General features: G+C 42.9%; 1 protein-coding gene across 2 annotated transcripts in view; it reads left to right on the top strand.

The window, feature by feature from the left end:
* ZNF407 (zinc finger protein 407) overlaps window positions 1-27,508 on the top strand; it is a 413,239-nt gene that overhangs the window by 138,294 nt on the left and 247,437 nt on the right. The gene's annotated exons all lie outside the window — the stretch shown is intronic.

Raw genomic sequence — 27,508 nt, 5'->3', positions numbered from 1 at the left:
CACCAGCTGGAACAATGAAGGCTTGGGCTCAGTCTCTTCCAAAATTCCCGCGAATGTTTGAAACGTGTCAAATATACCCCTGTTCACGTGTTGTCTCCACAAATCCAATTTGGCTTTAAATGCAGCTACTTTATCTGCCAACTTGAAGACAGTTGTCATTTTCCCCTGAAGTGACTGATTGAATTCATTGAGGAGGTTAAATATGTCGCACAAGTAAACGAGTTTTGTGACCCATTCCTCATCACTGAAATGTGCTGCTAGCGGTGACTTTTTTTCTGAGAGAAATCTCTGCAGTGGCTCCCGTGATTCAAACACTCTGGCCAGGGACCTCCCTCGGGATAACCATCTTATTTCTGTGTATAAGAGAAGATGTCTGTGCTCCGCGTTCATTTCCTCACAAAGCTGCTCGAACAGGCGCGAGTGAAGGACGTGTGCTTTGATGTGGTTAATAACTTTAATAACATCATTCAATACTCTGTTAAGTTCTGGTGGTATATTTTGGCTAGCCAGCATTTCCCTATGAATGACACAATGCGTAGACTCGCATTCAGGTGCAACCTCTTTAATCCGAGTAGTTAAACCAGACATCCTTCTGGTCATGGCAGCAGCTCCATCTGTGCATATGATGACACAAAAACACCATTTCAGTTTTCCTGATATATAGTCATCCAGCGATTTAAATAGTTCTGTGGCTGTGGTTTTAGTTGGCAATGATAGTGCACATAACATATCCTCATGCACATCCTCTTGATAAAGATAACACACATAAACAAGTAGCATTGCCTTGTTGTCAATATCTGTTGATTCGTTGACCTGGAGAGCGTATCACGGTGATTTATTAATCCTTTCCAACAATTGTGATTCAATGTCCTCTGTTATTTCCTCAATATGCGTGTGACGGTGGTAGCCGAAAGAGGCATCTGTGCTATCTTTTTAACCGCAGCCTCTCCTAGAAGTTCACGACAAATGTCTTTAGTGGCTGGAAGGGTCAATTCTTCACCAATGGTGAATGGCTTCTTAGCCTTAGCAATACGATTAGCCACCAAGTATGATGCTCTCAGTGCACTCGCATTTATTGATGTAGTGGCCACCAGTAATTGTTTCTGTCCTTCTTGTTCATGCTTTTTTCTTTCGAAATACTCAGAAGGCTTGTCTTTTAAAGTAGGGTGCTTGGTCTCCAAGTGGCGAAGCAGTTTTGAAGGCTTCATTTCCTCGTTACTTAGCTGGTCGTCACATATTATGCAGAGCGGCCTTGGTGCGCGAGAATCACCCGTTGTGATAAATCCATACTTCAAGTAGGACTCCTGGTATTGTCTGTTAAATGAAGCCTTCTTTTTCTTCGAGGTCATAGGTTCTTCTTCTGTCTCCTCACTGGCCCTTTTCCACTTCGCAAAAAACCTTTTGATGGAATTTTGTTTTTCACTCATTTTGCTAGTTTATGAGTTTAAATTTAGCGGCAACGTATTGCATGACCGAGACAAGTGTCAGGAGTGAGTCTTAGACGGATGTAACAGAGGGAATCTGGTCATTTAAAAAAAATAAAACATCGTTCAGACTTAAATATAAATAAAACGGAAATAATGTAAGTTATTTATTCTTTCTCTGCGGACCGGTACCAAATGGCCCACGGACCGCACGCGGCCCGGGGTTTGGGGACCACTGTGTTAAACTAATGTTGCATTCTTAGAATATACCACTTTGTAAATATATTTAATACTTCTCACATGTTGCTACTTTGCTACTTTCAGTTTCTCTTTTTCTATTTTGTATTTTGTTGACAAGTAAGCATCTATGTCCATAATAATGTCTTTTTTTTTTTAAATTGGAGTAATACAGACATCATAGATTCATTTGGGAAATATTTACTGCTTTTCTGTTTTTTGGAGGAATTGTGAAGGGGGACTGGTTTTAATTATTTTTTAAATATCTAGTAGTAGAAGGTGAAGCCTTCTGATCCTGGGCTTTTCTTTGTTTGAAATTTTTTGAAAAGTGGTTTAATCTCTTGTGGGTCTATTTACATTATTTAATTTCTGTCAGTGTCACTTATTTGTCTAGGAATTTGTACATTTTCTCTAGTTTATCTAATTTATTTGCACACAGTTCACAGTATTTCTTTTTAATGCCTTTTATTTCTGTAAGCTCAGCAATAATGTCTTCTATTTTATTGTAATTTAATAATTTCAATCCTTTTTTCTTTATTGTTCTAACAGTTTGTTTTGATTATCTTTTCAAAGAACCAACTTTTGATTTTGGCTACATTTTTATTTCCTTAGCATAGATAGCTCATGTGTGATTGGGAAAAGTGTCTGGTTTATGCATGCCCCAATAGCGGTTGCCTTCTCTTACTCTAGAACTCTTACATTTCACAATTCAAAAACCATAAGATAATGGAGAAGTAATAAATGTTGTTCTTTGTCCTATAGGGGTGTATAATGCCTGAAATAGTAATGTTTTCTAATTGAATTTTTCATTGATATGCCTTGTGAAATTTGCTTCTTTTAAACTGTTATCTTTAATCTGACTTAAAGGAAAAAAAGATTTATTTGAAATATTATGGACACACAGAAACCTGTGCACATTTAAAATGTACAATTTGATGAATTTTGAGAAATATATACATTTTTATTTGGAGATATATATATAATATATATGTATTTCCATGAAACTAGCACCTTAAAGATGATAATGTATCTATTACTGCTAACAAGTTTCATGTTCTCCTTTGTAATTCTTTTTTTTTCTCTTCTTTTCCAAGTGAAGGGGGGGAGATAGAGAGACAGACCCCTGCATGTGCCCTGACTGGGATCCATTGTCATTGCTGGGGTCTTGCTCTGCCTGTCTGAGGCCATGCTCTTAACCAAGCTATTTTTAGTGCCTGAGGCAGAGGCTCACAGAACCATCTTCAGCAGCCAGCGCTGATGCGCATGAACCAATAGAGCCATGACTTCAGGAGGGGAAGAGAGAGAGAGAGAGAGAAGGGGGGGTGGAGAAGCAGCTGGTTGCTTCTCCTGTGTGCCCTGACTAGGAATCGAACTTGGGACGTCCACTGCTGGGCTGATGCTGTACCACTGAGCCAACCGGCCAGAGCCCCTTTGTAATTCTTAAGTCCTGCCTCTTCCTCCAATTCCCTAGCAGCTTAGCTTGCGTTGTCTAGAATTATCTTTTTGACCATTTGAAATATATTTATGATAAATGTTTTAATCCTCATTTGCTGCTTTTGACATCTTGTCTGTTCTGGTTGTTTTTTTTTTTTTTTTTTTTTTTTTTTTTTTTTATTTTTCTGAAGCTGGAAACAGGGAGAGACAGTCAGACAGACTCCCGCATGCGCCCGACTGGGATCCACCCGGCACGCCCACCAGGGGCGAAGCTCTGCCCACCAGAGGGCGAGGCTCTGCCCATCCTGGGCGTCGCCTTGTTGCGACCAGAGCCACTCTAGCACCTGAGGCAGAGGCCACAGAGCCATCCCCAGCGCCCGGGCCATCTTTGCTCCAATGGAGCCTTGGCTGCGGGAGGAGAAGAGAGAGACAGAGAGGAAAGCGCGGCGGAGGGGTGGAGAAGCAAATGGGCGCTTCTCCTGTGTGCCCTGGCCGGGAATCGAACCCGGGTCCTCCGCACGCTAGGCCGATGCTCTACCGCTGAGCCAACCGGCCAGGGCCTGTTCTGGTTGGTTTTAAGTGATAAAATTTTCTCCTTTTTTAGGTCATATTTTCCTACTTCTCTTCCTGACTGGTAATTTTTTGTTTTATTTTAGACCTTGTGAATTTTACTTTGTTGCTAATGTTTGTTTTCTATTTCAATAAATATTCTTGAGCTTTGTTCTGGGATGCAGTTAATTTACGTGAAAATAGACGTTTTGTGCTTCACATATCAGTAGACCCGGCATAGTGCTCAGTCTGTGATTCATTACTCTCTCCTCCTGAGCCTGGGCTTTCTGTTGGAGCCACGAGCCATCGGTGCCCGCGCTGGCCCTGTGCAGGCACTGGTGGGCGCCATGTCTTTTCATTGCGTCTGGTTGTACTCACTCAGCACTTGGGCCGAGAGTTAGCTGGGTACCCATGCACTCCCTTTGCGGTGTGGCATTCTCTGCATGCAGTGGCTCCTCTCTGTTGCTGTCCTGTGCCTCCTCCTGCCTGGCTTCCCACAGTCTCCTTTTGTCTTAAGGCAGGGCGTTTTCTCCTCACTGACCACCTTCCCCACCTCATTCCACTGTCTGACAAAGGTCTCTGTGGAGACACTTTCTTTGCCTTGTGTTTTCTGTCTTTCTTAACAATTACTTCATATATGGTATTGTTGATTTTTTGGATGGTTCAGGTGGGACTGGGTACATCCCTGTCACTCCATCTTCTGAATTCTGGATCAGTAAGTCACTTAGGACCACCGTGACATATACGTGTGTGTGTGGTGTGAATAAAGTGAGGGGGTTTTGTCTTATACAACTGTGCGATCTTTTCCCCCAGTCTCCATCAGGCCTGTTGCATCTGAGGTTGGAATTGAAATCACAGGGCAGCAGCGGGAAAGGGAGGAAGTGGGACCCTGGGAAAAACAGGGCGAGACGGAAGCCCCCACATGCGCTGTGGACAGACAGACCTCCTGAGTGTTTTTGTTGCCTCTGGAGTTGATGGGAGGGTGTCTCCATCAGAAGCTGCTGGGTCTTTTTCTCAGTTACTTTTAAACTTGCGCAGTCAGCCTGGAGTCAGAGGAGCTGATGGAGCCCCCAGGCTGTTGAGCAGTGCTGGTTGCTTCTGACTGACTGTCATGTCAGAGTCTCTCAACGCGCTTTCCTAACTGGATACGTGCATGCTGGTGGCGGATGTCTGGGGAACATGGTGTGGCCCATATAACACACTCCATAACCGTTGCCCTCACCTGTACACGTTGTCCCAAGTTGGCATTTAATCTCTAACAGCAACGGAAAGAATGCTCTGCTTCTGCCCTAACGTGGACAACCAACAGCATGCTGACCTGGTCCCCAAAGGGGACAGACCCACAAGCCACTTTTTGTCTGGGGGGCATTCATTCTTCTCTCTGATCCCCACTTTCTCTTTGTTGCCTGTAAGTTAATGGGTTATAAAGATAACATTGGTTTTATTTTGATGATAAAAGAACTGATAAAAAAACCCGACTGCATTATTTTAAGATTCTTGAATGTTTTTATTTCAATGGGTTCACTTAGTTTATTTTATTATAAACCATTACAGAAAAGGGAGTCAGCCAGGACTTTTATGCACTGACCCCTCTAGTGTCCGGGTGTGGCTGTATTGATGATGATGGCTCTACCCCTTAGTACCTCGTGCCTTCGGGACGCCTGCAGAACCGTTACACAAAGATTAAGTTCTGTTCTACACAATTTTTTTTAATCTTATTTTTATTAATTTTAATGCAGTGACATTGCTAAATCAGTGTACATATGTTCTGAGAAAACATCTCCAGATTATTTTGACCTTTGATTATGCTGCATACCCCTCACTCAAAGTCAAATCGTCCTCCGTCACCTTCTATCTGGTTTTCTTTGTGCCCCTCCCCTCCCCCCACTCCCTCCCTCTCCTTCCTCGCCCCTTCCCCACCCCTCCACCCCACTCCCTGTTACCATCACATTCTTGTCCATGTCTCTGAGTCTCATTTTTATGTCCCATCTATGCACTGGTTCATATAGTTCTTAGTTTTTTTCTGATTTACTTATTTCACTCCGTATAATGTAATCAAGGTCCATCCATGTTATTGTAAATGATCTGATGTCATCATTTCTTATGGCTGAGTAGTATTCCATAGTATATATGTACCAAAGCTTTTTAATCCACTCGTCCTCTGACGGATACTTGGGCTGTTTCCAGATCTTCGCTATTGTGAATAATGCTGTTATAAACATGGGGGTGCATTTCTCCTTCTGGAACCGTTCTATGGTATCCTTGGGGTATATTCCTAAAAGTGGGATGGCTGGGTCAAAAGGCAGTTCAACTTTCAATTTTTTGAGGAATCTCCATACTGTTTTCCACAGAGGCTGTACCAGTCTGCATTCCCACCAGCAATGCAAGAGGGTTCCCTTTTCTCCACATCCTCGCCAGCACTTATTCTGTGTTGTTTTGTTGATGAGCGCCATTCTAATGGGTGTGAGGTGATATCTTATTGTGGTTTTAATTTACATTTCTCAGTGATTAATGATGTTGAGCATTTTTTCATATGCCTATTGGCCATCTGTATGTCCTCTTTGGAGAAGTGTCTATTCATTTCTTTTGCCCATTTTTTGATTGGATTGTTTGTCTTTCTGGTGTTGAGATTTACAAGTTCTTTATAAATTTTGGTTATTAATCCCTTATCAGACATACTGTCAAATATGTTCTCCCATTGTGTAGTTTGTCTTTTTATTCTGTTCTTATTGTCTTTGGCCGTACAAAAGCTTTTTAGTTTGATATAGTCCCATTTGTTTATCCTGTCTTTTATTTCACTTGCCCGTGGAGATAAATCAGCAAATATATCACTGCAAGAGATGTCAGAGAGCTTACTGCCTATGTTTTCTTCTAAGATGCTTATGGTTTCATGCCTTACATTTAAGTCTTTTATCCATTTTGAGTTTATTTTTGTGAATGGTGTAAGTTGGTGGTCTAGTTTCCCAACACCATTTGTTGAAGAGGCTGTCTTTACTCCATTGTATTTCCTTACCTCCTTTGTCAAATATCAGTTGTCCATAGAGCTGTGGGTTTATTTCTGGGTTCTCTGTTCTGTTCCATTGATCTATGTGCCTGTTCTTATGCCAGTACCAGGCTGTTTTGAGTACAATGGCCTTGTAGTATAACTTGATATCAGGAAGTGTGATACCTCCCACTTTATTCTTCTTTTTTAAGATTGCTGAGGCTATTCGTGTACTCTTTTGGTTCCATATAAATTTTTGGAATATGTGGTCTATATCTTTAAAGTATGTCATTGGTATTTTAATTGGTTGCATTGAATTTATAAATTACTTTGGGTAATATAGACATTTTAATGATGTTTATTCTTCCTAACCATGAGCATGGTATATGCTTCCACTTTTTTGTATCTTCCTTGATTTCTTTTATCAATGTTTTATAATTTTCCGAGTACAAGTCTTTAGTCTCCTTGGTTAAATGTACTTTTAGATACTTTATTTTTTTGGTTGTAATAGTGAAGGGGATTGTTTCCTTAATTTCTCTTTCTGATTGTTCATTATTGGTGTATAAAAATGCCTCTGATTTCTGAGTATTAATTTTATATCCTGCCACCTTGCTGAATTCATTTATCAGGTCTAGTAGTTTTTTGACTGAGACTTTAGGGTTTTCTATATACAATATCATATCATCTGCAAATAATGAGAGTTTTACTTTTTCTTTTCCAACTTGAATGCCTTTTATTTCTTCTTCTTGTCTGATTGCTGTGGCTAGGACTTCTAGGACAATGTTGAATAAAAGTGGTGAAAGGGGGAACCCCTGCCTTGTTCCTGATCTTAAGGGGATTGCTTTTAATTTTTGCCCATTGAGTATGATGTTGGCTGTGGGTTTGTCATAGATGGCTTTTATCATGTTGAGGTATGTTCCCTGTATTCCCACTTTGCTGAAAGTTTTGATCATAAATGGGTGCTGGATTTTATCAAATGCTTTTTCTGCATCTATTGAAATTATCATGTGGTTTTTCTCCTTCCTTTTGTTTATGTGATGAATCACATTGATTGATTTGCGAATGTTGTACCAGCCTTGCCTCCCAAGAATAAATCCCACCTGATCATGGTGTATGATTTTTTCCGTATATTGCTGGATCCAGTTTGCTAATATTTTATTGAGGATTTTTGCATCTAAATTCATCAGGGATATTGGCCTATAATTTTCTTTTTTTGTGTTGTCTTTGCGTGGTTTTGGAATCAGAATTATGCTCGCCTCATAAAAGGAGCTTGGAAGTCTTCCTTCCTCTTGAATTTTTTGATATAGCTTGAGAAGGATAGGAGTTAGTTCTTTGAATAGTTGGTAGAATTCACTTGTGAAGCCATCTGGCCCAGGACTTTTCTTTGTTGGGAGTTTTTTGATAACTGTTTTGATCTCATTTGGTGTAATCGGTCTGTTAAGGTTTTCTGATTCTTCCAGACTGATTTTTGGAAGATTGTATGTTTCAAGGAATTTGTCCATTTCATCTAGGTTGTCTAGTTTTTTGGCATACAGTTCTTCATAGTATTTTCTTGCAATCCTTTGTATTTCTGTTGTGTCAGTTGTTATTTCTCCCCTCTCATTTCTAATTTTAATTATTTGAGTCTTCTCTCTCTTTTTCTTGGTGAGTCTAGTTAAAGGTTCATCAGTCTTATTTACCTTTTCAAAAAACCAGCTCCTAGTTTCATTGATCCTCTGTATTGTTTCTTTAGTCTCTATGTCATTTATTTCTGCTCTAATCTTTATTATTTCCTTCCTTCTACTACATTTAGGCTTTACGTGCTGTTCTTTTTCTAGTTCTTTTAGATGCAGGGTTAAGTTGTTTAATTGAGCTTTTTCTGGCTTCTTAAAGTGTGCCTGTAGTGCTATGAACTTCCCTCTCAGGACTGCTTTTGCTGTGTCCCATAAATTTTGCGTTGTTGTATGCTTGTTATCATTCGTTTCTAGGAATTTTTTTTATTTCTTCTTTGATCCCATTCTTAATCCATTCGTTATTTAACAACCTGGTATTTAGTTTCCATGTGTTTGAGAATTTTTGAGCTTTTCTATTGTGGTTGATTTCTAGTTTCATGCCCTTGTGATCAGAGAAAGTGTCTGATATGATTTCGATCTTCTTAAATTTGTTGAGACCACTTTTGTGCCCTAACATGTGTTTTATCCTAGAGAATGTACCATGAGCACTTGAAAAGAATGTATATTCTGCTGCTTTAGGGTGAAAGGTTCTGTAGATATCTATTAAATCGAGTTGATCTAGTGTGTCCTTTAAGTCTGCTGTTTCTTCGTTAATTTTCTTTCTTGAGGATCTATCTAGTGATGTTAGTGGGGTATTAAAATCCCCTACTATTATAGTGTTGCTGTTGATCTCGCTCTTTATATCCATCAAAGTCTGCTTTATATATTTAGGTGCTCCTATATTAGGTGCATAGATATTTATAATAGTTATATCTTCCTGTTGGATTGCTCCCTTTATCATTATGTAGTGGCCTTCTTTATTTTATCTCTTACTATATTCTTTGTTTTAAAGTCCATTTTGTCTGATATAAGTATTGCTACCCCAGCTTTTTTTCATTTCCATTTGCATGAAATGTTTTTTTCCATCTTTTTTCCTTCAACCTATGTGCATCTTTTGTTTTAAGGTGTGTCTCTTGTAGACAGCATATGTAAGAGTCCTGTTTTCTTATCCATGCAGCTTCCGTATGTCTTTTGATTGGATCATTTAATCCATTTACATTTAGGGTTATTATTGACATGTAGTTGTTTTTTTGCCATTTTATTCTTTATAGCTGTATTCCTCTTTTGGTATAGTCTTTTCCTACTTTGATCTGTTTACACCATGCCCCTTAACATTTCCTGCAGCATTGGTTTTGTTGTAATGAATTCCTTGAGTTTTTTTTTGTCTGGGAAACTTTATTTCTCCTTCAATTTTAAATGATAGCCTTGCTGGATAAAGTAGTCTTGGTTGTACGTTCTTGTTCTGCATTACTTTGAATATTTCTTGCCATTCCTTTCCGGCTTCAAGTGTTTCTGTTGAGAAGTCTGATGTCATCCTTATGGGGGCTCTTTTGTAGGTGATAGCCTTTTTTTTCTCTCACAGCTTTTAATATTTTCTCTTTATCACTTAGCTTTGGTATTTTAATTATGATCTGTCTTGGTGTAGGTTTCTTTGGGTTTCTTTTTAGTGGAGTTCTCTGTGCTTCTTGAATTTGTGAGAGTTTCTCCTGCATTAATTTAGGGAAGTTTTCAGCTATGATATGATTGAACAAAGTCTCTATCCCTTGTTCTTTCTCTTCTTCTTCAGGAACTCCTATGATGTGGATGTTATTTCTCTTTATGTTGTCACAGAGCTCTCTAAGAGTTTCTTCAGACTTTTTGAGTCTCTTTTCTTTTTTCTTCTCTGCTTTCATGCCTTCATTCCAGTTAGTTGTCCTCCAACTCACTGATTCGATCCTCAGCTATATCCATCCTGTTTTTAATTCCTTCCATTGTGGTCTTCATTTGTGATATTGTATTTGTCATCTCCAACTGATTCTTTTTTAATATTTCAATATCCTTTTTTATACTTGCTATTTTTTTATTTAGGTGTTCATGATGACCATCCATTGTTGTTCTAAGATCCCTAAGCATCCTTACAATCATTATTTTAAACTCTGCATCCGGAAGTTTGATTATTTCCATATCACTCAGTTCATCTCCTGAAGGTCTCTCTTGTTTCATTTGGATTGCACTTCTTTGTCTTCTCATTGTGCCTACCCAGGGTGTTTTCTTTGTAGAGCTGGTTGAGTCTAGGCTTGGTGTTGTCTGCCTCTAGTTTTTACTTGTGTTGTTTCTAAGTTTTCTTGGGTTGGCATCAGCTATTGTTTGTAATCTACTTTAGGATTTGGGCTGCTTTGAAGTCTTGATTTGTTTGTTTTCTTAACAGGTGATTGTCTTGTTTGCTGATCTTGGCAGGGGGCTTATTTGAAACTGTATCCAGGAATGGAGTGGGTGTGACCTGAGGCTCTGAAATCCTCTTCTGCCAGTTAATCTCTCTGGGGGCGGGTTGCTTTCTCAGCTTCGGTAGGGGGAGGTGTATCTCAGATCTCCAAGGAGACCTGAGTTACTTCCCTTCCTCCCCACTTCTTGTTTTCAGCTATGTCTTGTTGCGCTGATTGGAGCTGGAGAGATGTCTGTATCTCTGTGACCTGGAAGTACTTTTGTATTTTGCTTTGTGGAAGGATCAGCCCCTCCCTCAGTTATGGCCACCTCCAGCACTGAATGAGTCAGCTTTTTAGGTCATCACCTGTATTCCTCTCCCCCTCACCATCTGTCTCTCTCTTTCTCCTCTTTTTGGAAGACAAGTGGGCCCTTTCAACACACCTCATTCCCTGGTCGCCAGGTAAGTGGCTGTGAGCAGTACTTACTGCTCTCTGGAGTTGAGAGCCCAGCCTCACCGCCCCCCCCCCCCCGTTCCTGTAAGCAGAGGAGATTCAGGCGCTCTCTACCAGGTTTGTTGTGGCTTCTTCTTTGCTCCTTGATATTTGAAAGCTGTTCTTGTAGTCCGGATTTGGTTTTTCACGCTGATTGTTCATAAATTAGTTTATAATCCAGTTCGGTGGTGTGAGCTGGGAGTCTGTGCGTCTGCCTACTCCGCTGCCATCTTTAGGTCCCTGTTCTACACAATTTTATTACTAAGCACGATCTGTTGTTTTCCAGTTTTTTGTATGATTATATTCTAAATTAAGATACTTCTATTAACTCTGTTTAAACCTTGATGCAAGAAAAAGATTACCTGTCTTCTGTACATATCTCGCCATGGGATGCTCATGACAAATGAGTTCAAAAAAGATTGCAGCAATTTGAAATCTCAGTTGTTAGCTCTTATTTATAAATAGTTCAATAAATGTTGCTTAAACATATTGAATGTGCATGACCGTTTGGCATAAATTGCAACTTGAGTATTCTTGTTTACCAAATAGTATTTTAAAAGTAATAAATGAAGAGCTCTTTTTTTTTTCTTTCCCCTGCTAAAATTGCTATTGAACCAGCAGTGTCTTTCCTAAGTTTTGGAAATAGCGCTGTTGGATCATCCAGCCCTTCCCCTGTGAGCTCTCCCAGTGCAACTGCTAAAGAGCACTGCCTATGAGGTCCTGTGTGCCGCTTCGAGCCTACCCTCTGCCAGTTCCTGTGGCCTCAGGCACCCCAGTTTTTTCTGAGACAGGATGGGTCGCCACTCTGCACCCACCTCCCCGGTTTTTGTGGTATTGTATTGTCAGTTTCCTTAAAATATTGTGGAAGAAATGTGAGGACAAATTACATGGAAAAGAGGAAATCCTCTTTTTTGATGGATCATCAGTTGGTGTTTTATTCCTTGACATAAACACCCTCGTGTATCTTAGCTCCTGCACATTTAATCAATAAAGACAATACCAGAATTATATGCTTGGATAGGAAGAGACTTTTAATATATGAATAATAATCATTTATGGAGACTTAGTGCACTTCATGCAATATTTAGGCATTTTGCTAGAGGCTTCTACGTACTGTATATACATATATTTTTCTCTAACCATTACTATATTTAACCCCATATTACCCCAATTTTCTTTGGAAATCAAGGCTAATAATGCCATAAAGGTGATAATTCCTGCTGAATATGTATGGTCCCCTCACCAAGATGGTGAATTTCACTGGTGCTGCGTTTTTCCTCCTTGCCTGGCCCTAGGACAGTGGTCGGGAACCTTTTTGTCTGAGAGAGCCATGAACGCCACATATTTTAAAATGTAATTCCGTGAGAGCCATACAATATGTTTAACGCTAAATACAGGTAAATGTGTGCATTTTATGTAAGACCAACACTTTTAAAGTACAATAAGTCTCTGAATTCTTTTTAATAACGTTGTTATGCTGTTGCTAACCAATGATGAATAAAGTATTTCTTACTGCATGGTTTTGCTGATGGCTTTATAGTCTGGTTGATACATGGTTAGGTTAAGTTTCATGCGGGCGTTGAGACTTCCATCTGTTAAACGTGATTGTAGGTTGGTCCTAATGTTCTTTAGATGTGAGAAAGACTGCTCACATGCATATGTAGTGCCAAACATTGTCAGTACAGCAATACTCACATGCTGCAGTGTGTGGTATGTTCCAAGTTTTGACAAATCAGCTGATCCGCAGGTTGAAGTTTTTTCATTTCTCCCCACTTGTGTTTGCTCGCCAACTCTGCTTGCTGTCGTGCAAGTCTTTCCAAATCTTCATTCAGTGACTTGAACTTATTCACCCACATGTCTGAGGCCTTCAGGTCACCAACTTATAGCTCAGAATCTCTGACGGAGAAACCGGGGATATAATTCAGGTCAGCGCTGTCCACTGCGCACTCGTGTGGATGGGTGATGAACTTAAAAAGACGAATGCGCTCATGCAATTCTCCATAGCACACTTTGAATGACTGCCAGAGATTAGATGTTAAGCCGCTAGCTGCTGGAGATCAAGATGTTGAGCAGGCTCACTTGCTGTGTGTGCATCTTTAAACTCTCCCAGTTTTTCAAAGTGTAGTAAACTACATGTTTCAATGTCGGGGATGAAGAGTTCCTACTTGTTTTAAATGCAAACACTGCTTGTTGAAGGGATAAGACTGTATTTCCAATGCTTTGCATTTTCACATTGAGCTGGTTCAGATGTTCAGTCATGTCCATGAGATAGTAGAACTTCAGGAGCCACTCAGTATTAGCTAACTCAGGATGCTTGACGTTTTTCATTTCAAGAAAAGTCGAGATTTCGCTCAGACAAGCCATGAAACGGCTGAGCACCTTCCCTGTTGACAACCAATGCACATTGCTGTGCAGAAGCAGACCAGGATAATTATTCCCAACTTCATCCAGCAGTGTTTTAAACTGGTGATCATTTAAAGCTCAGGCAACAATAAAGTTGACCACCTGAATGACTAGCGACATCACCTCACCAAGCTGCTTGCCACACATCTGAGCACAAAGCGCCTCCTGATGTAGGATGCAGTGAAAACTTAGGATGGGTCTCTTTTCATGTTCACGAAGAAGCGCTACGAATCCTCTGTTCTTTCTCACCATGCACGGAATACCATCAGTACACACTGAAATAAGTTTATGCATCGGTAGATTTTTTTCTTTAGCAAACTCAGTGAAAGACTTGAATAAATCCTCCCTTCTTGTTGTCTCTTTCATAGGCAAAATAGCAAGACTTTCCTCACATAGTGTGTCACCGACAGCATACCTTGCAATCACACTGAACTGGGATAAATGGCTTACGTCTGTTGACTCATCCAAAGCGAGAGAAAAGAATGGTGCTGCATTTATGTCCTTCACTTGTGTTGCCTCAATTTGATTTGCCATCATGATGGTATGATCATGAACAGTTCTTTCCAGCAGAGGCATGTCTTTTATTCGTTTTATTATCTTGTCTTTATCCAAAAAGTCGTCAAAAAGTTCATTGGCAACATCAAGCATGAATGTTTTGGCATAGTTCCCATCTGTGAATGGTTTCTGTTTCTCACAATTGCTAAAACACCAACAAAGCTAGCCAAATTCCAGTCACCTTGTTGCATCCAAACACGGAATTGCTGCTGACTAGCTTGCACTCTGCACCTAGCTCTTGACATGCTTTCTTCCTGCTGTCCCCCACTGGATATTTTGATGCAAATGTAGTATGGCGTGTTTCGAAGTGCTGCTTCATATTTGACCATTTCATCGATGCAATTTTATCATTGCATATTAGACACACTGCAGAACCTGCTCTCTCCACAAAGGCGAATTCCTCTGTCCATTCCTGCTGAAAAGTACAATACTCCTCATCTTTTTTTCTTTTAGCCATCTTCTTCGTCAAAAGGGTTTCTGCAATTAGCTAGCTGACTACTTTATTAAAAGGAGGGAAGTTTACTTCCTGATCTCACAACGACCTGTGTACGTTACACATTATCCAATAAAAATTTGGTGTTGTCCTAGAGGACAGCTGTGATTGGCTCCAGCCACCAGCAACCATAAACATGAGCGGTAGGAAATAAATGGATTGTAGTACATGAAAATGTTTTATATTTTTAATGTTATTATTATTTTTTTTATTAAAGATTTGTCTGCGAGCCACATCTGGCTCGCGAGCCATAGGTTCCCGACCCCTGCCCTAGGAGGAGGGTGTCTGTGTGCTGGAAGGGTGAGAGTGGAGTCAGAGTCCTGGGAACCAGCCGGTGTTGGGGGCATGGCTGTGTCCTCTTCCTCCTGCTCTGGGGCGGGGCCCTCACTTGTGGCATCCTGTAAAGTCAGATGTCAGTCCTGGGAGCCCTCCATGAGCCCTGGATGCTTCTCCTGTCATGTGTTCCTCACAGCTACCCTAGGGGAGACTGTGTCCTCATCCAGTCACCAAGGCTCAGCTCACGTGGGGTCTGCTCTGCGCCTCTTCTAGCGGCTGTTAGTAGTTTCATTTCTGTTCATCATTTAACACTTTTCATGCCCGGGATAGTACCTGTCAGTAGCCGAGGGCCCCACCATTGTTTGGCCACCTTCAGAGGAGTTGAGATAGCTCCAGGTAAAGGGTTCTGAATTGAACTCTGTGACTTGTGAATGGTGTCTTCCTTCCTTCCTCCCCTCTCCTCCCTTCCCCTCCCCTCCCCTCCTCCCCTCCCCCCTCTCCCCCTCCCCTCCTAACCTCCTTCCCCCCTTCCTTCTCCCCGCCTGCATGATAACCGTTCTGAACGTGTTCAGAGGCATCATTTGTTGCTGACCCCTCTCCTAGGTGTCATTTCACTGGTGATGGCCATCATTATATAGTTATCAGGGATGCAGTTGTTTACTACGTTCATTGGTTTTTTTTCTACAGTGTAGGTATCTTTATCTTCAGTTGGTCCTACACATCATTATCATTGGTTTAACCCAGACTGCATCACTGTTACTAGAGGTTTTTGACTCTGGATTTCAGTTTTTTGTTTTTTTGTTTGTTTGTTTTTTTGCTATACAGCTACTCATGTTGTTTCTCCAGCTCAGAAATAAAATACGCTTCTATCATGGATTTTCTTACTTATTTTGGCAAATGACTTTTTAGTTAAAAAACAAACAAGCACGGCAGACACTTGTAATAAGACCAGGGGTATGAGTTGGAGCTTAGAGGGAGGCAAGCAGTGATTCCGCGATCGATCAAGTGCGGCATGAATCCCGCCCCGCCCGCCCACCCGGCCTGGGTCCCGACCCCGACCACCCTGCATGGCAGCCTGGGGACTCAGGCTGTCACTGAGGTGTGGGAGATGAGAGGCTTGAGTAGGTGGGCATATTGGAAGCACTCGGAACAGCTCAGCAACCTCCCTCCCTACACACGGTACAAAACAAAATGTACCCTAATGTGTGATTGCTTTCATTATTAAGAATGTGGTTAATAATTGGAAGTCTATACACTGTAATATTAAGGTCTTTGGGGTATAATCTTTAGTTCTGACAATACTAATAGTTACAAGTGACAGTAGGATTAATTCTTGAAATAAAGGAGTATAGTAACTTGCTGAATGTGTACCTTTCCTCCTCTGTGTGGTGTGGGAAATCATATGTATGTGTGTGTGTGTGTAACTGCCTCCTGGTTCCTTACAGGAACCTTTCTCCTGTTAGCTGCAGCTGATGCTTCCTGTCCAAAAGCTCACTGCTAATATTCGAGCACAGAATACTCACTTCCTCTTGAGGAAGGTGTTTCTTCACGAAGAGTTTTCAATAGTTGTAACTGCATTCACTTTTGTGTTGAAGCAGAAATAGGAAAATAATTATAATTTTAAAGCATTAAAGTATTCTTCATAATTTTAACTGTAGCGATAAATATTAATAATTCGTTACTGAGGGAAGTTGCTTCGTGTAAAGCTGCAAGGGTACATTTCCGATGTGGAAGTCATCGATTCTGTGTGATGATTATTACCAAAAGGGCAAAAGCCTTCCCAGAAATCATGTCATGAGACATTTGAGAAACAGTGGAGGCGTTACAGTTTGCCCTTGCACCACAGGGATGTGCACTGCACGGGTCTATTTACGCATTCTTTTTTTCAGTAAATACAATCAAATTTTTTTTGTTATGATTTTCTTAATATTTTATTTTCTCTAGCTTATTATATTGTAAGAATGCATATAAAACACAACATATAATACGTATAAAATACCAATTATGTGTTAATCTACTGTTTCTGTTATCAGTAAGGCTTCTGGTCAACAGCAGTCTATTAGTAAAAGTTTGGGGGGTGGTGTCAGACATTATTCATGGATTTTTAACTGCACAGGGGGGTCGGCATCCCTAACCCCTATGTTGTTCAAGGGTCCTGTTTTTGGTTTGGCCTAGCAATGATTTGGTAGAACAATTTGAGAAATGTAATTTTCAGCTGTTAACACCTGTTAACTTCTGAATTAAAAAATTTTTTTAAATTATTTTATTTATTCATTTTAGAGGAGAGAGAGAGAGAGAGAGAGAGAGAGAGAAGGGGGGAAGGAGTAGGAAGCTTTAACTCCCATATGTGCCTTGACTGGGTAAGCCCAGGGTTTTTGAACCGGCAACCTCAGCATTCCAGGTCGATGCTTTATCCATTGTGCCACCACAGGTCAGGCAACTTCTGAATTTTGTAGCAAATAGGATATAGTTGTAGATTTTCCCTTTATTTGCAAGGTGAATTTTTTTTGACAATTTGAATGCTTTTTAGCTCTGTTTTTTTCTGTGCTCATTTCAGTTACTGTGCTCATTCGTAGGTAAGAAAAGTAGATGAAAAGGTTCTTTCATGAAGAACACAGTTTAACAGCATTAGTGGGAACTGGCTTGTAGGTTTTGATTTATATTGTATAGCATATTTTACAACTTAAGAACAATCATAGTATATCCTGATTTCTGACACTTGGAGGGTAAAATATTTTATATTGATTTTTTTCAAAATAATAAAGCCAGCCTGACCTGTGGTGGCACAGTGGAAAAAGTGTCGACCTGGAATGCTGAGGTCGCCAGTTCTAAACCCTGGGCTTGCCTGGTCAAGGCACATCTGGGAGTTGACGCTTCCTGCTCCTCTCCCCCTAACCCCTAAAATGAATAAAAAATAAATAAATAAAACCAGTGTAATCTCACTCAGTTGGCTATTGTTTCAATAATGATCAACATCTTTATGTCTAATTATTGTTCTGTTAACTGATTGCCTGGTGTTCATTTTTGTCTGACCCTTTTCACAGGTCATTAAATTTTAGTATGTATTTTCAAGTGATAACTATTTTCTTTTCAAATTAAAAAATTAGCATTTTTCCAATCTCAATGAATTAGAAGATGTCTTTTATATCAACTACGTGGCTTTTCACTCATTAGTTTGGAAAGATTCATTTTCACGTGGACCAGTATTTAATACAGTGTCTTATTTGTGCACCTGTTATTTATTTAGTGCTTCTTTTTTCCTTTGCATTGTTTCCCATGAGGGCATAATCTTTCCTCCACTAGGGGACATGGATTGGGGAGCCACGCTGTATAATGGTCACCAGGCATGGACCCTACTTTTGTGCTTCTGCTCCTTCGCCATGTTTTCCTGAGAGAATCAAAGCCACGTGCCTTCCAGGGGCCCGGGCTCCCCTGCCCTGAGGCTGGGCCAACCTTGCCGACATTGTTCACTCACTTGGTCGTGGGGAGCCGTTCAGAAACCGGTGTTGTGTACAGTGTAAAGCCTCATGGTACTTTTTGCTTTAAAATATATTTTTTAGAGATTTTACTTATTGATTTTAGAGAGAGAGAAAGACAGTGAGGGAGGAGCAGGATCATCAACTTGTAGTGTTTGCTTCTCCTTATGTGCCTTGACCAGGCAAGTCCAGGGTTTCGAACCAGTAACCTCAGTGTTCCAGGTCAATGCTTTATCCACTGAGCCACCACAGGTCAGGCAAAAGTTTTATTTATTGTAAATAAACAAAGAATATAAATTATTGAAAACTGAATCTCATGTCAGAGCAAATTTAATTATTATTTGCTTTTATTTTTGTATGTTTTTATGTCAGAATACAAAAAGCACATACATACCTGTGATTAGATTATACATAGCATTTTATCATTTTGGTCCTTCTAAAATCTATCATGCCATGAGAAATGTTTTGTGCTTTTTATTGATGCATAATATTCTAATATAATCATGTCACTTTCTTTTGTTGTTCTTGTTTTTTGTTGAGGAGTAACCTTTACTTCAGATTCTTTCTTGAGGGCATATTCCAGAAATTGGAGTAACTGTTTCCGGATGATGACTGAAAAACTAACATTGCTTGCATGGAACTTGGTGCTTTGTTTGGTTCAGAGAGGAACCATGGAATGCTTCTGTGCTGAGGTGCCGTTTGAAGTCACCTATAGACGTATTTATGTCTCTATGGGATGGATTGTAACAGTGAGCACCAGGCAATTACAGCACTCATAAAAGAGAGAAGTAAGGTTTTCATAGGGAAAATGTGTGAAGACGCTGTTGATGACTCAGGCATGTGAGAACATGGCTGTGAAATTGGGAGGGTGCTGTGGTTGGTAGAGTTAGGGAATCCGGAGACCATTGGTGACAGAAAATCATGACCGCTAGTTGTGTTTTAAAGTATCGTTGGTTCAGACCAGAAAAGAGTGCTCTAGGAGGGGCTATGAGTGGATAGTCCTCCACCAGCAGGCTGTGCGCTGAAGCCCAGGAAATGAGTCACACTTCTGAAATAAAGACTGTTTGTGAATAAAACTCCAGTCTGAGGGATGAGAGGAGGACGGAGAACTGGCGCCAGTGAAGCAGGACATGGTCAGAAGTGGGTTGGGGGTAGGAACACTGGACTCAGGCTTTGCGAGGGGTATGGGAGCAGCAGTGAGCAGTCCTTGTACACCTGCCGTTGATAAGGTGTGGTGCGCTGGCAGGAATTTATTTGTCTGCCACTTGAAAGTATTTCACAGACTCCTTTAGAATAATGAGAAGATGTAGTTGAATAAATGCTCATGGGCCACCTTTTAGTGTTCGGTACCTGGCAGTCGAGTGCCTCTATGTGTATTCCTTTCTCTGCCCCCCATGTGTTTGCTGCTTTCTCAGCCGTGTGCACTGAAAGGGCTTAGACTCAGTGCTAGCCCAGCAGCGGCCATCACAGCGAGCACCACCATCGTGCTGACTGACTCCTGTGTAAAACACCAGGGCCGATCCCAGGTCTCCACTCAGAGAGGGCATGGGGATCCTGGAATACCTTGTGCTGGGAAATAAGGAAAGGCCCGGATACTAAGAGGGGAGATGTCAAAAGGACATAGTAGCCAGCCTTCAAGGGTGCCTGTTGGTCAGTTTAAGGACAGTTGGGGAATTACAGCCACAACTAGGGTGATTTATTATAAAACCTGGCATAGAAATGGAAGCCCGAGAGTTTACTTAAAATGCTGTTGAAGGAGTATGCGGGTGAGGGGGTGTCAGGCAGAGGGGCAGACACCGGTGAAGTTCTTCATAGAAGCACGCCAGCTTGTACGTGCAGGGTGTGAGAAAGCTGTGGACTACCCGTGCTACAACCCCGGGTCAGCCCTCAGATGGGCAGCACACATCAGTCAGCGCTAGGACTGCAGGAGACAGTGTAGGTAACAAGCAGGACCTGCGCCAGCATCAGCTCTGAGAGACCACCTGCACGCCTCCTTCTCGGTGCCAGTCACCCCAAAGTCAGCCGCATTCCTTTTCTGACCAGCTTTCCTAGCCAGAGCTCTTTCTCTGATGTCCTCTGGCCACTCCACTGCTGTCAAGGACACTTTGATGACACTGAGTCCAGCCAGATAACCCAGGACAGTTTTCCTGCTCTAAAGGCAGCAGACTGGCCGCCATTACTCCCTTTCCCAGTGGAACCCAGCTGGTGGCAGAGGTCCGAGTGTGGGCACCTTTCAGGGGCTGCTGTTCTTGGAGGTGGAGTCACTAGGAGTGTGCACTCTACTGCCGTGTGAAAATCTATAATCCATCTATGTTTTATAGCCATACCATTAAAAATGGAAATTAACAAGTAAAACTAGAGGATAAGAATAATCTTCATTTAAGGTCATTTTCAGAATGGTAATATCTTATTAATCATAAAAAAGATATAAGGAGCAAAATGATGAAATTTTCTATATATTTTTAATGACAAGTGACATTTGCTCTAAAAGCCAGATCGCATTATTGAGACTATATTTTTGTAAATCTAGAACTGACCCTGGGAAATGGATGATGGTCATTCTTTGGAGAGTCATTATTTAATATTCTGCTTATACTGTGTGTCTCAGCCTCGTGGGTCTGAGCACATGAACAGGCTGCTGCTTATTGGTGTATCTACTGATGGGTATTAATTGGTCAGCTTGCACTCACAGAAAATTAGGTGGCTTTGGCCAACCAGTATTGTTTTCAGGTTCCAAACTGTGGTGAAGAGAGTTTTTAGTGCACCCTCATCCTGTTTTCAAGTGGATATTTTGTTTCTTCCTGCTGAGCGCTGGCATTTTCTATTTAGACCTGTCTCCATGACCTGGATTTCAAATCCTATGAATGTAGAAACTACCTGTTGTCCATCTTTGTACCTTTCAGATGCTACTTAATTGCTTGGTGTATGCATGCATTTAACAGTTACTGTTTATTGAATGATGACTGTGTAATAGCCACTGTGCTAAATAATGCATTTTTGTTATCTCATTTTTATACATGTTGGAGATAAGTGTTATTATCCCCACAGTACAATTTAGGGAGCGGAGGGTTCGTGGCATCAGGAGAAGCTGTGCAGGGACACTCAACGTGGTGAATGCCGGAGTCAGGGTCTGACCTCAGCACTGTTGTGCTGCAAAACCTCAGCCTTACACCCTCAAATCCAGTCACGTTTATGTCTCAGCTTCCCAATTCCTCACTCTCCAGAAGCATTCTGTAAATTGTGTCCTGAAGACATGTCCAGGAGACATTATAGGTTTGCTCTGATGGTGGTATTCAGTGGCCTAGAGAGCACCGTGCACATCCCCTCCCTGTTCTGGGACCCTGTGCTCGCCAGCTCCTCCTGACTGGGGTCTGCGGGTCCTGCTCATCTGACCCAGCCCTGTCCAGTCACACGGGACAACCCCTGCCCCTGCTTGTTTTCTAACGTCCCCAGTAACCCCCTGCGAAACAGAGTCCTCTGCAGGGTATTTGGCAAATGTTAATAATCTGGAGAAAATCTAAGGTTTCGACATGGCTTCCTGGGACTGAGTCGGCACTCTTCCTCTTGTCTGTCGTGTCCAGTGTGTGCCCATGTGTCCAGCTGTGCCTCTCGTCCCTTCTGTGTCATCTCACTCCTTGCTGCATGGCCTCTGCTGCTGTGCTGGACTCTGCACCCACGGACCTACTTAACTATTCACTCCCAGACTTCTCTGGAACCTTCTCAAAGCCCCTGCTGTCTGCTGTGTCTACCTGCTACCTCAGTGGTTGCCCCAGACACTTCCATCGCTGTTTACCCTTTCCGACAGTCCCTCTCTTAGGCCTGGATGCTCTTTATTTTAGGTGCCTGGTGCTTACTGATGGTGTTAGGATGTCGCTCTTTTCCTTAGTGTCTGAATGGGACCACACTGACTTGTATTGCAGTTCCCATGAACGTAGGGCTCCGAATGGGATTCCCGGGGGGCTGGCGACTCCTCGTCCCGCCGACTCAATCCCGGGTTCTAGAGGCTCTGGGCAGTGGGGAGTGAGGTAGAGCGTGGGGGGCAGTGGCTGTTACCTGAACCTTTGCTCTGGGGCTGTTAACAGCCAACAGTGGCAGAGATTTATATATGTCATGCTGAGTGTGTCAGGCCCCATCTCTGCACTGTGCACACCCTCCTAGCAGCCCCGTTAGGTGGGAACCGTTACCGCACTCCCATTTCATTTATGAGGAGACCATAGTCCCTGGTTGAGTTGAGGTCTGCGTTTTAGAGGTGGGCTTCCTGGTGGGCCAGGATGGAGTCCAGGCCACCTCTATCCAGAGTCCTGTTCTGCGGTAGGAGTGCTGCCATACCTCCATCTTTGTCACAGGGATCAAGTTGGGGACCCCTGTGATGTGTCCTCCGTAGAGTCCACTCCACCTGTAGGAACTCCTTGGCCTACTGTAGGGACCAGGGAGAAACAAGGGGGTTGCAGTGGGGGTGGGGGAGGTCAATGGCTGGCCAGGAAACTCGGGCCACAGTGGGAGGTTTCCTGATCTCAGGAACAGGAATTGTCGGGGATGCGGTTTTCTGGGTACACTTGTTTTCTTGTCGGATTCTAGGATTTATTTTAGGTGCCTGGTGCTTACTGGTGCTTACTTCAAAAGGTCTAAACCTTTTGAAAAGAACTAATGTTTCTTTTGAAGATATGTTAAAATTCAGAGTTAAGCATTTTCATTGACTTAGGCCTTTCTTTCTCCCAGTCAGTTACAATTTCTATTGTTAATTTAGAGATTATTACAATTGTAAGGGGGGGGCGAAAGAGCACTCTGGGTTTGTGCACATGAATGTGAGATGGCTCCTCATTCTGTGTTTGCTGCTGTGACTTGATTTTGGGGACCTTTATTATTCTCTCCTGCCTTGCCCGCCCCACTCCTGGGGGGCTGATGTAAACAGAAAGGGGTACCTCCTGTGTGTAAGCCTGAGTGCTTGTCTGCACCTCAGGTCAGTGCTGCTCACACGGGCGGTGCTGTGTGAGGCTCATCTCGACTCTGAGTCCTGGTCTTCTAGGTTGTCTTACCTGCATCACCTGAAATGTCGTTGGTGCTGCCTGTGTATTCCGTCTTCACCGGCCCCCATGCTGCGCTCCCTTGTTCCGCTCCGTCCTCACAAAGCTCCCAGGATGAGCCGCTTCCTTCCCGTTTCTGTCGGGAAACCAGCAAGTCCTCAGGGAGTGTGCCCACGTGGTCGGTTACATGGGTCGTGGCCGGCTACCCTGGCGTGGCTGCTGCCCCTGCACGGCTGTCTGTGGACTGCTCCTTGGGGATGGAGGCCGCTGCGGTCAGCCCTGAGTGCGCCGGGGACAGACAGCCAGGATGTGGTCGGAGGGGCCTGTTGTATGCGACCCTCAGGTCGACGTTGCCAGCTGACCTTGCTGCCGGCTGGCCTGTGTTCTGCTGCTTTGCAGTGACCGTGAGCTGTCCGTCACGGTACTGCTCAGGTCACCCTGTGGTCTGAGAAGCCTCTTGGGACCAGCGTGACCGGGGTGTGGAGGGCCCGGCGGGAGAAGGGCGTTGGGTCCTCATAGGAGGACGTGAACGTGCTCACCACAGTCCCATAGTAACATGTGTTCAGATATTTTCTCCTACTTGATGTGTTACTTACTGCCTTCTAACCTCTTAGAAGCAAATGCATTGATCTTTCCTGTAACATGTCCTCCATGGACCTGACGGTCAGAAGTTTTCAGTGGTTGGATGTGGTATTCTGAAGGCCTGTCTTTAAGGTCCAGTGAGGGAAGCACATAGAAACAGTGTCCCCCCTGTGGCTTCTCTTCTGTCCCTGGGTTCAGGAGACACATGGCCGGCACATACCTGCTGTGGCCCCTGACGTAAACCCTGACCTGACCACGGAGTGATAGTGGCACAGCGAGTCGTGGCTCTAGGCCCCCATTCTGTTCTGTTCACGTCTTTCTCTCCATTTTATTTACCTTCATAGGTCAGTCAGGTAATCTTGTGTGATTCTCAAGTTGAAATAATCCCCCGGTAGAAAACCTAAGGGCACTGAAGGGAGAGGTCTTTATTGTATTGATATCCTGTAGAAAAAAATTATTTTAAAATTAGGAGATAAAATATGAACCTTTTGTACTGAAAAGTAGAACTCCGTGGCTGGGATCTAAATGCTATTACCATGCTGCCCTTTGACACCCAGAACAGTTTTAAGTGATGCTATTTCAGGCAATTATAGATACTTGGGAATCAATCATATTTAAGAAACACTGTTTTTTATTATTTCAAGGTGTTCCCTCAGATTGTCAGGCACTTGCCAGATGGATAGCCTCAGAGAAGGTATTTCTCGCCTGGGTTTTGCCCTGAAACTCACGGCCAGTCGGCGGGCCTCCTGTGAGACATCTTGGATGTCAGTGGACTTTCTCACTGAGCGTGCCCCAAACTGGCGTTCTCCTTCAAAAGAGCTCGGTGTTCCAGGCCAGACACTTGGATGATTTCTTTGACTCCCTGTCCACTCCCTGTGGAAACTTGGTCGGCTCCAACCACAAGTGTTTATCCAGAGTTTGAGCAGGTCTCTTCTCCTGCTAGCCCTTGGTCTCAGCCACTGTGCTGGGGTCCTTGCAGGAGGCGGTTAGCCCACCCCCTCTTCCGTCTCCCCTGCTGCCCCTCTCGGTCTTCCTCTCCCTTTCTCAGGGGACTGAGCGAACTGTGCGTCCCACGCGCCTGTCCTAGGTTCTGAAGCTTGTCCATGATGACAGGCCCTCTGTCGTGGCCGGAGGCTGTCACCCTCTGAGCCCTCTGCCCCAGCCACCCTGCATTTTGCATATGAGGATGGACAGCACAGGCTCCCAGCACAGTCTCTGGGCTGTCTGTGGTCAAGGCTGCCTGCTCCTGCCCATGCCCATGCCCGGCCTCTCGCCCTCTTTCCCCCAAGTCACAGCCCTGAGCCACCCACATGCGAAACTGTGACCCTGGGCGGACACTGCAGATCTACCACTCGCCACTATTTAAGATGCTCCCTATTTCCCTTTCTGTTCTTTACTGTTTCGCTCACTAGGTTTCATGTTTTCTGAGGCAGGGACTGTGGTTGGTTTTCACTGAGGCCCCGCAGCTGCTGAGAACGCTTGCAGGAGAGTGCGGGCACTCTGAAACAGGGATCCCGGTGCCCATGCGAGGCCGGGCGTGCAGGGGCATGGCCGGCCCAGAGCTACTCCCTCCTGTGGAGAAGCTGCAGACTGTGGACCGGATCGGAATGTCCACGAGGGCGCCACGTGACTTTATTGTCCGTGGCTGCGTGGAACCTGCCCTGGGGCGCACTCAGTGAGCCCGTGAGGGCGGGGTGCATGTAGGAGCAGGGATGGTCCACTCCGAGCTGCTCACACCTGGGGTTGCCTTTGTCTTGTTTCTCGTGCTGTCTGGATTATAAATTCTGTAAGAGCAATGACTGTGTTAGAGATATTAAAGCACTACGAGGAGGGTGGCTGGGGTAGCGAGCTCCACAGTGGTCACAGTTAGGTCTGCACAGGGTGGAGACTTCATTTTACTCACTCAGGCTGGGCTTGCATCTTCTTACTGAGAGGAATTGAGACTTTTACAGTGTTCATGCTTTAGGTAGACCCAATGTAAAGACTTTATACTTTCTTTAAATTAGGTTTTGGATGAATCAATAGTTTACATTTGATTATATAACTTGAGTGTGTTTTAAAATTATAAATTTGTTTCCATAATAATAAAAATTTGGGGGAATTCCCCCAAATATTTAGTGTAGCTATCCAGCAGATAATGTTATATTAGATAGCTTTCCCTCCTCAAGCACTCTGTGTTTGTTTCCCGGGCCTGTCATATTTCTGTTTTAATTCTTCACACTTAAACATTTTAATTACTAAGTAACTTTTCTTTTAACAGCTGTACTGCAGTTTCTAAGTTCTGGTCTCCTAAATTATACTTGCTTGTGTCAATAAGCTGCGCTTTGGAACTCTGGGTGCCCAACCTTTGTTCCTTGCTGTTAGCTTTATGTATTTTTAATTATAGGAAAATAGAGGACAGAAGGGAAGTTAGGATTTAAATGGACTATTGTTATTGCTGTAGTCTTTTTTTTTTTTTTTTTTGTATTTTTCTGAAGCTGGAAATGGGGAGAGACAGTCAGACAGACTCCCGCATGCGCCTGACCGGGATCCACCCGGCACGCCCACCAGGGGCGACGCTCTGCCCACCAGGGGGCGATGCTCTGCCCCTCCGGGGCATCGCTCTGCCGCGACCAGAGCCACTCTAGCGCCTGGGGCAGAGGCCAAGGAGCCATCCCCAGTGCCCGGGCTATCTTTGCTCCAATGGAGCCTTGGCTGCGGGAAGGGAAGAGAGAAACAGAGAGGAAGGAGGGGGTGGGGGTGGAGAAGCAAATGAGTGCTTCTCCTATGTGCCCTGGCCGGGAATCGAACCCGGGTCCCCTGCACTCCAGGCCGACGCTCTACCGCTGAGCCAGCCGGCCAGGGCCAGCTGTAGTCTTTTTTTAAGGAGATGAAAAGTGTTATTTTGTCCAAATTAAGTAGAAACAAAGACTATTTTGTACTGTTATTTTTGCTAAGCCTTTAATATCATCACAGTCTGATTCTTCATATGTAATAATTTTTCATTTTAATGAGTGATGGCGTGATCAGCTATTTATAGTTGTAAAGTGTGCATTGTCCATAGTACTTGCATATCAGATGAAAAGGAGTGAATATTTTCAATGTATAGAAATGAATTATTTGAATAATGAAGTCATAGTCATTTAACAAATACAAATACTATATATTATTTTAGCCTCAAAACTGAGGTTTTGTAATATTCTATGAAAATAACCCAAATTGACCATACATGAAAAGAAGAGAAGCAGTCACAGTTTTAGAAATTGTTTCAGTCTTGGCTTTTGACACATGTCTTTTCGAGAAGGCTGCAGCACTTTCCTGTCTTATGAAGCCCCTTTGTGCAAACATGTCCAGATGAATTCAGTGTTTAATGTTAAGAATCTTATAGCGTGCCAATTTGATTTGTGGTCCTTCATATCATAGAATGCTAATTAAAATCATATTTTTGCATATGTCATGCCTTTCATGTACATATGCAAATAGATTCTGTTGCCTTTCAGCTATTAGTAATTAACTTTATGAAGGACAGCTGTAATGCATAATTAACAAAAATGTTTGCAAGCCCTTTTACACCAAAAGTTACAATAGTAAATTTTTTTTTTTTTTTTTTTGCTTCTGAAGAGAGCCACTTGAGTCTGATGCTTCTGAAGGGGATCTAAATGGTTTT

Source organism: Saccopteryx bilineata, chromosome 11 (assembly GCF_036850765.1).
Source record: "Saccopteryx bilineata isolate mSacBil1 chromosome 11, mSacBil1_pri_phased_curated, whole genome shotgun sequence".
NCBI lineage: Eukaryota > Metazoa > Chordata > Mammalia > Chiroptera > Emballonuridae > Saccopteryx > Saccopteryx bilineata.
Note: the sequence above shows the minus strand (reverse complement) of the source record. Positions and strands in the feature narration are given on the sequence as shown.